The sequence below is a fragment of the Panthera leo genome, chromosome D1 (genome assembly GCF_018350215.1).
Source record: "Panthera leo isolate Ple1 chromosome D1, P.leo_Ple1_pat1.1, whole genome shotgun sequence".
Lineage (NCBI taxonomy): Eukaryota > Metazoa > Chordata > Mammalia > Carnivora > Felidae > Panthera > Panthera leo.
In genome coordinates this window covers 97,457,444-97,463,325 of record NC_056688.1, presented here as the reverse complement: position 1 = coordinate 97,463,325, position 5,882 = coordinate 97,457,444, and the positions used below count along the sequence as shown (strand labels likewise).

The 5,882-nt window shown below is 50.7% G+C and overlaps 1 long non-coding RNA gene across 1 annotated transcript; it reads right to left on the bottom strand.

The window, feature by feature from the left end:
- Positions 1–3,649: 3,649 nt before the first annotated feature.
- Positions 3,650–5,422, bottom strand: LOC122199970. Its single transcript, XR_006193681.1, has 2 exons — positions 5,181–5,422; positions 3,650–3,899 (listed from the first exon to the last, which is right to left on the bottom strand). It is a non-coding gene; the product is annotated as an uncharacterized LOC122199970 (long non-coding RNA).
- Between the last annotated feature and the right edge of the window lie 460 nt (positions 5,423–5,882).

Genomic DNA, 5,882 nt, shown 5'->3' with positions numbered 1-5,882 from the left:
CAAAAACAAAAAAAAACCCCAAAAACCAAAAAAAAAACAAAAAAACAAAAAAAAACCCAAAAAACAAAACCCTGACACTTGCTACGAATGAACTGCTGTTAGCATCCATCAGGCATGACATAAACATGACCATCCTTTCTACAGATGAGAAGACAGCAGGTGCAAAGTCCCATCATCGGTGAGGATGCCAGAATCTGCACTCCCTGGAACATCAAAGGGTACTGGAGACCAAGCAAATGCTTTAGAATCAGTCGGATCCGGGATCGAACTCCAGGCTAGCTACTTACTAGCTGGAGACACTGGCATCCTGTGTAGCCCCTTCGAGCCTTGGTTTTCTCATGAGCTCAGTGGAGATAATACACCCACTTCCCAGGGTGGCTGAGGTGACATCATGGCCGGCAACACGCAGAGCAAGCCGGCCACCAGCCTCAGTTCCCTTCTCTGGTTAACTACGTGTAGCTGAAGGTCTCAGTAAAGACCCGGGGAGAAGGCTCAGCGACTCTCAAGGCAGAGGCGCTGCCGCTCAGCATGAACGGACGACCTCCGTGAGCAAAGGTTCGTCCCCAGGCCTTCGCGCCTCTCCCAAAGGCCCCCCATGCGACAGCAGAAGCTCTTCTCAAACTTGTATCTTACACTCTGTACCCTCGGCACCCATCGCGGTGCCCGGCACATTGTGGGGAGGGCAAGTTTGGTGCTATGGAAACGGCACACGCTTCTGAGTTAGACAGGCCTGGGCTCAAGTCCCAGTTCTGCCCTTGCCTTTGAGCAAGTCATTTCCTTAAGCCTCTGTCTCCTTTCCTGTAAGCTCGGTAATAACATCTATTAAAATGTTGTAGGTATGAACCGAGGGAACGGATCCTCAGCCTAGTACAGCGCCTGGCGAACGGGAGACACTTGAAAAATGTGAGCCTTTATTAATGCACATTTGCAGAATGAACTCGGGGGTGAAAAGGACTCCATTTAATCAACACCACACGCGCATCCCCATACACAACAGAAATACGCCGCATCACATCTTCCTTCGTGTACATCAGGATGTAGCCACACCGCTTTCTTATAGGGGCAACGATTTCTTCAGCTCCGATTTCGTGCCGCATAGTCGTGGCAAGCTCTGATCTGTTCTTGGGACACACACCGAACAAAACACACTGCCTGGCCCCACCCCCGTGCCGACATACACATAGAAGGAAAATCTGGTTACGAACAACGCCAAGGGAATCTCACAGCATCTTCCCCCCCCCCCGCCCCCCGCCAAAATATATGAACTACAACTGGAATTCTCCAGAGTGAGGAGCCTGAGAGACACCACCTCTAAGCAAGTGATCAAGATTAACCTCACCAGAAATAAAACGCATCCGCATTACACACAGCACCTGACATGGTACCCTGAGGAGGACATATCACTTCGGTGCTTTTCTTGCAGAAACTTCAGAACCTTAGGCTAATCATGAGGAAACATCAGACAAATCCAAATCAAAGGACAGTCTGCAAAACAACTGGCGGGGACTCTTCAGAAGTGTCAAGGTCGTGCAAGACGAGGAAATAACGAGGAGCGGTCACAGACTAGAGGAGGCTAAGGAGACACGAAATCTACAGGCGGCGCGGGACCCTGGATGCATCTCATTAAGCTTGCATTTCAGCCCCCCCCCCAAAAAAAAAGTCAAAGGGGAAAAGAATTCACAAAAGGTCTGACCCCTCGAGGGGTGCATGAAGAGAGAAGGCCAGTCCCAAGAATTCTACCGACCACCTGGGGGTGAGAAAGATTTATGGAAGGATTCAAGTCTGGGCCCCGTTTCTGCCCATCTTTTTTAAACCTGAGCACCCAGGGTGCAGCCACTTTCTCTCCTGCCCCCACCATCCCCTCAAATTCAACCTACAGTAAGGGAATAGGGTCTGAGCCACCTCGGCGCAGTTTCACAGCAGCGGAATTTGCTCCTGACGGTTTCGCTGGTTAGCAATATAAACATTCGGCAACACAATATGGCAAAGTGCTTTTTCAGACAAAATATGGCATGTAAGTGGAGCTGTCATACTGGGATGTAGGCCTCAGGTGCAAGGTTTCAAGGTACAAAAGGGGCCCCTCGCTCCTCAGGGAGGAGGGGACCCCACGTGCCCAACTTCAGGTAAGTGGGAGTTTCCAAGTTATACTGGAGTCCAAGGAAGGCTTCCACCTTATAGTGGTAGAATGCCGGGGCTCAGGCTCAGCCCGTGGAGTGAGGTTCACAGAACCGCCCCAGGAGGCCACGCTGCCTCCTCCAAGCTGCTAGCATTTACCGCACCCTTACTGTCCTGAGCAAGACTGAGACCGGCTTATGAGGATTACGCAGCAGCAGACACGGGGGCTCCACCGAGAGTTCCGAATCACACGCTGCTGACGCTGAAGCCTGAGCACCTCTACCCGGAAAAGTGTTCTGTGAGAGTCAGGTACAGAGCGAACATTGAGAGCCACTATTGTTTCAGGCCGGACTGTGTGTGTGAGTGTGCACGTGTGCAAGTGTTGGGATTTCTAGAATGTGTCTGTAGATTTGCGCGATATCGTTTCCGGTCCCCTTGCTTCCCACCCCACCCATTTTCTCCGGCCTCTCTCCGTCCTGTGTCCCTGCCCGTGTCTCATGTCTTAGGGTCTCTTCTATGTGCTGTTTAGTCCCCTGACCCTTCCCAGTCTTCCTGCCTCCGTGCACCTGAGATGAGAGGGTAATGGACAGAATCCATTCATTCACGCATTCATTCATTCAGGCATTGGAGACGAACGCGGCTCTGCGGATACAATCACACACAACAAAGACAAGAGCTTTGCTTTCACGGAATTCACATATTAGTAGAGGGAGACAATCAGCAAACAAAGATACAAGAAAACAGCAATAATGAGGAGTGTTGTGATGAAAGCAAATCAGGATGGCGTGAACGGGAGTGATGGGAGGTTACCGTTGTCCGGGCGGTGAAGGCAGGACCTTCCTGAGGAGGTAACTTTTAAGCTTGGATCTAGACAAGGACGATCCGGCCCTGCAAACACCTGAGGGTTCCAGGCGAAGGGAATGACTAGTGCAAAGGCCCGAAGGCCGGCCCAAACTTGGCAGAAGTTTGAGATATTTATTAATGAGCTGACTGAAGCCCTCATCCCATACTTTATATATATATGTGTGTGTGTATATATATATATATATATATGTGTGTGTGTGTGTGTATATGTGTGTATATATATATACATATATATATACACACATATCTATCTATCTATCTATCTATCACCGGACAAAGGACTGTGAGATCCCACACATGGCCTTCCTTTTCAATTCCTTGCTAAGCAGGAATAAAGAGGAAGATAACTGAACAAAATATTCAGTCTTTTGTAAAACACTCCTACGTTCAGAAGGTTGGGTGTAGGGCCACATCCTTCCTGGGTGGGCACACGTCGCCAATCAGCCACTGTGTCGCCCCAAACAACTGTTCGGGGGGCCAACTAATTGAAAATTTAATCCCATGATTTTCATCTTAATCTCTTTCTCCCATTAGCTCTGATCAATGCCCACAAATACAATTTAGCAGAACATCCATTTAGATAAATGACTCAGGGGGGTACCTAAGTAGCCTGTTGGTTATGAACCAACGGGTCACTAAAATTCTATGCTAATTACTAAAAACCACGCCCTAATTTTAAAAGCATTTTATTAGCATAAAAGCTACATTCCTGTTGTCAGATGAAACGTCCTCCCTATGCTGCGCACAACAACTGGGCAAACCTGCCTCTCTTGACCTTCGGGAGTCAAGTTGCAGGTAAGCAGCGCGCTCGAGAAATGTCTTCTCACCTTTACCTCACACTGTAACACAAGCAACGGTGAAAGCTGTACCGGTAAGAAGATTCCACGAACTGCTCAGCTCCCTGGGGGATTCCACTGCACCTGCCAAAAACAAAACCCAAAACCGATCAGGCCAGAAACCGCCTAAGCAACTAAGCAAAACTGAACGCGGAGAGGTGAGGACTGGGTTGAAGAGTGGCGAACTGCACAGCCTGTTCCAATGCCAAGGCGGCTGCTGAAGATCCTGACTGTGCTCACTCGGTCTGCAAGTCAGGGAATACTTATTTGGTGACCATCTTTCTTCCAGTCCCTGGCAAAAATTCTACTGTTTTCCATCTCACAGCACATCCTAGGACGCCAAGATCCTTCAGTTTCTTCAAGTAAAAGAGATCTTCATTTTATTTTATTTTAATTTTTTTCAATGTTTATTTATTTTTGAGAAACAGAGAGAGACAGAGTGTGAGCGGACAAGGGGCAGAAAGAGAGGGAGGCACAGAATCCGAAGCAGGCTCCAGGCTCTGAGCTGTCCGCACAGAGTCCGACCCTGGGCTGGAACTCAGGAACTGTGAGATCATGACCTGAGCCGAAGTCGGACGCTTAACCGACTGAGCCACCCAGGCGCCCCAAAGAGATCTTCATTTTAAAAGTCAGGGGCGCCTGGGTGGCTCAGTCGGTTGAGCGTCCGATTTTGGCTCAGGTCATGATCTCCCCGTTGGTGAGTTCGAGCTCCGCATCGGGCTCTGCGCTGACAGCTCAGAGCCTGGAGCCTGCTTCAAATTCTATGTCTCCCTCTCTCTCTGCTCCTCCCCCGCTCATGCTCTGGCTCTCTGTCTCAAAAATAAATAAATGTTAAAAAAAATTTTTTTTAAAATAATAAAAGTCAATAGCTCTGGTCTCCTGTAACCTTTTCGGTCCCTTAACAGTGCTTTCCGCAGGTGGGTTTTCACTGCCATTTCAATAAAGGGTGAGAAGTGTGAAGAATGGTGCCTGCCACCGATGAAGACCAATTAAGTATCCTTCCCATGCTGGACATGACCTCGGAAACAGGAGGACAGGTTACCACACAGCAGGTGTAGCTGGTGGCTGGGCCCATTTAATAAATAAGCCTTAAAGGAGAAGAAAACGGTTTCCAGGCCGTTGAGCCCCCCCCCCCCCCCCCACCACACACACACACACATTTTACCGCGATGAAGTCTTAGCTGCTAAGCATCGTCTCTGCCCCTGTATTGCATCTGCCACTTCCAATAATAAAGGGTTCGGGGATAGGTTTGCCACATACACTTTCTTGACCTGCCTCCCAGCCACCTCCCCGGCTCCGTCCCTCCTCGCCCCCCAGACAACCCTCCCGCACCCACAAGGCCGTCCCTGCGGTCCCCCTCTCACCAACAAGCCGCTGGCGGAAGACCCTCGAAGCTGCTCGGTCAGACTGCGCCGCAGCTGAAGCAAAAATCTGGAAGGGGAAAGGAGCAGAGACTCCTCGCATTCTTAGCTTCCACAGGGCTCCAGGGCAACCGGGGAGGAAGTGACGTGTCTCGGCAGCGGAAGCGGAAGCGGGACGCAGGTGTATGGCGCCGCCATGTTGTGTGTGGCGGATGGGGCTCACACCTCTCAGGCTACGCGCTCCCGCGGCCCCGCAGAGCGAGTGAACCCTCTCTCTGGTTGTCTTTCTCTTGTTCTGACGCGTATGTACCGACCTCACTGGTGCCAGGCACTGTGGATGCGCCAGGAGCCAGTGAACAGGACCGACCTGGCGCTTTCCCTCCTGAGTGTTCAAAGCTAGTGATGGACACCGAAGCGGAGGCCCCTGGAGTACGAAGCACTTAGTACCTGGGCGCAGCTGGTCTTCGGCATCTTCGGAGGCTTGTTCGACGTTGGTTACTTGGGTTATGGCCTGGGCATGGTGCCCAGAGGAGAGAGGGATAGAGAGACACTTGGAAGGTGGTGGGTCGGGTGTGTGGAATATGCAGAGTTGGGTGATTCCCGGGCTTCTGGGCCGACAGCTAGGTGAATGGTAGGGAACCACATAATGGAAGGGAACACGGGAGAAGCAGATTTGGGGAAATAGTGTGGTTTTAGACCTGTTGA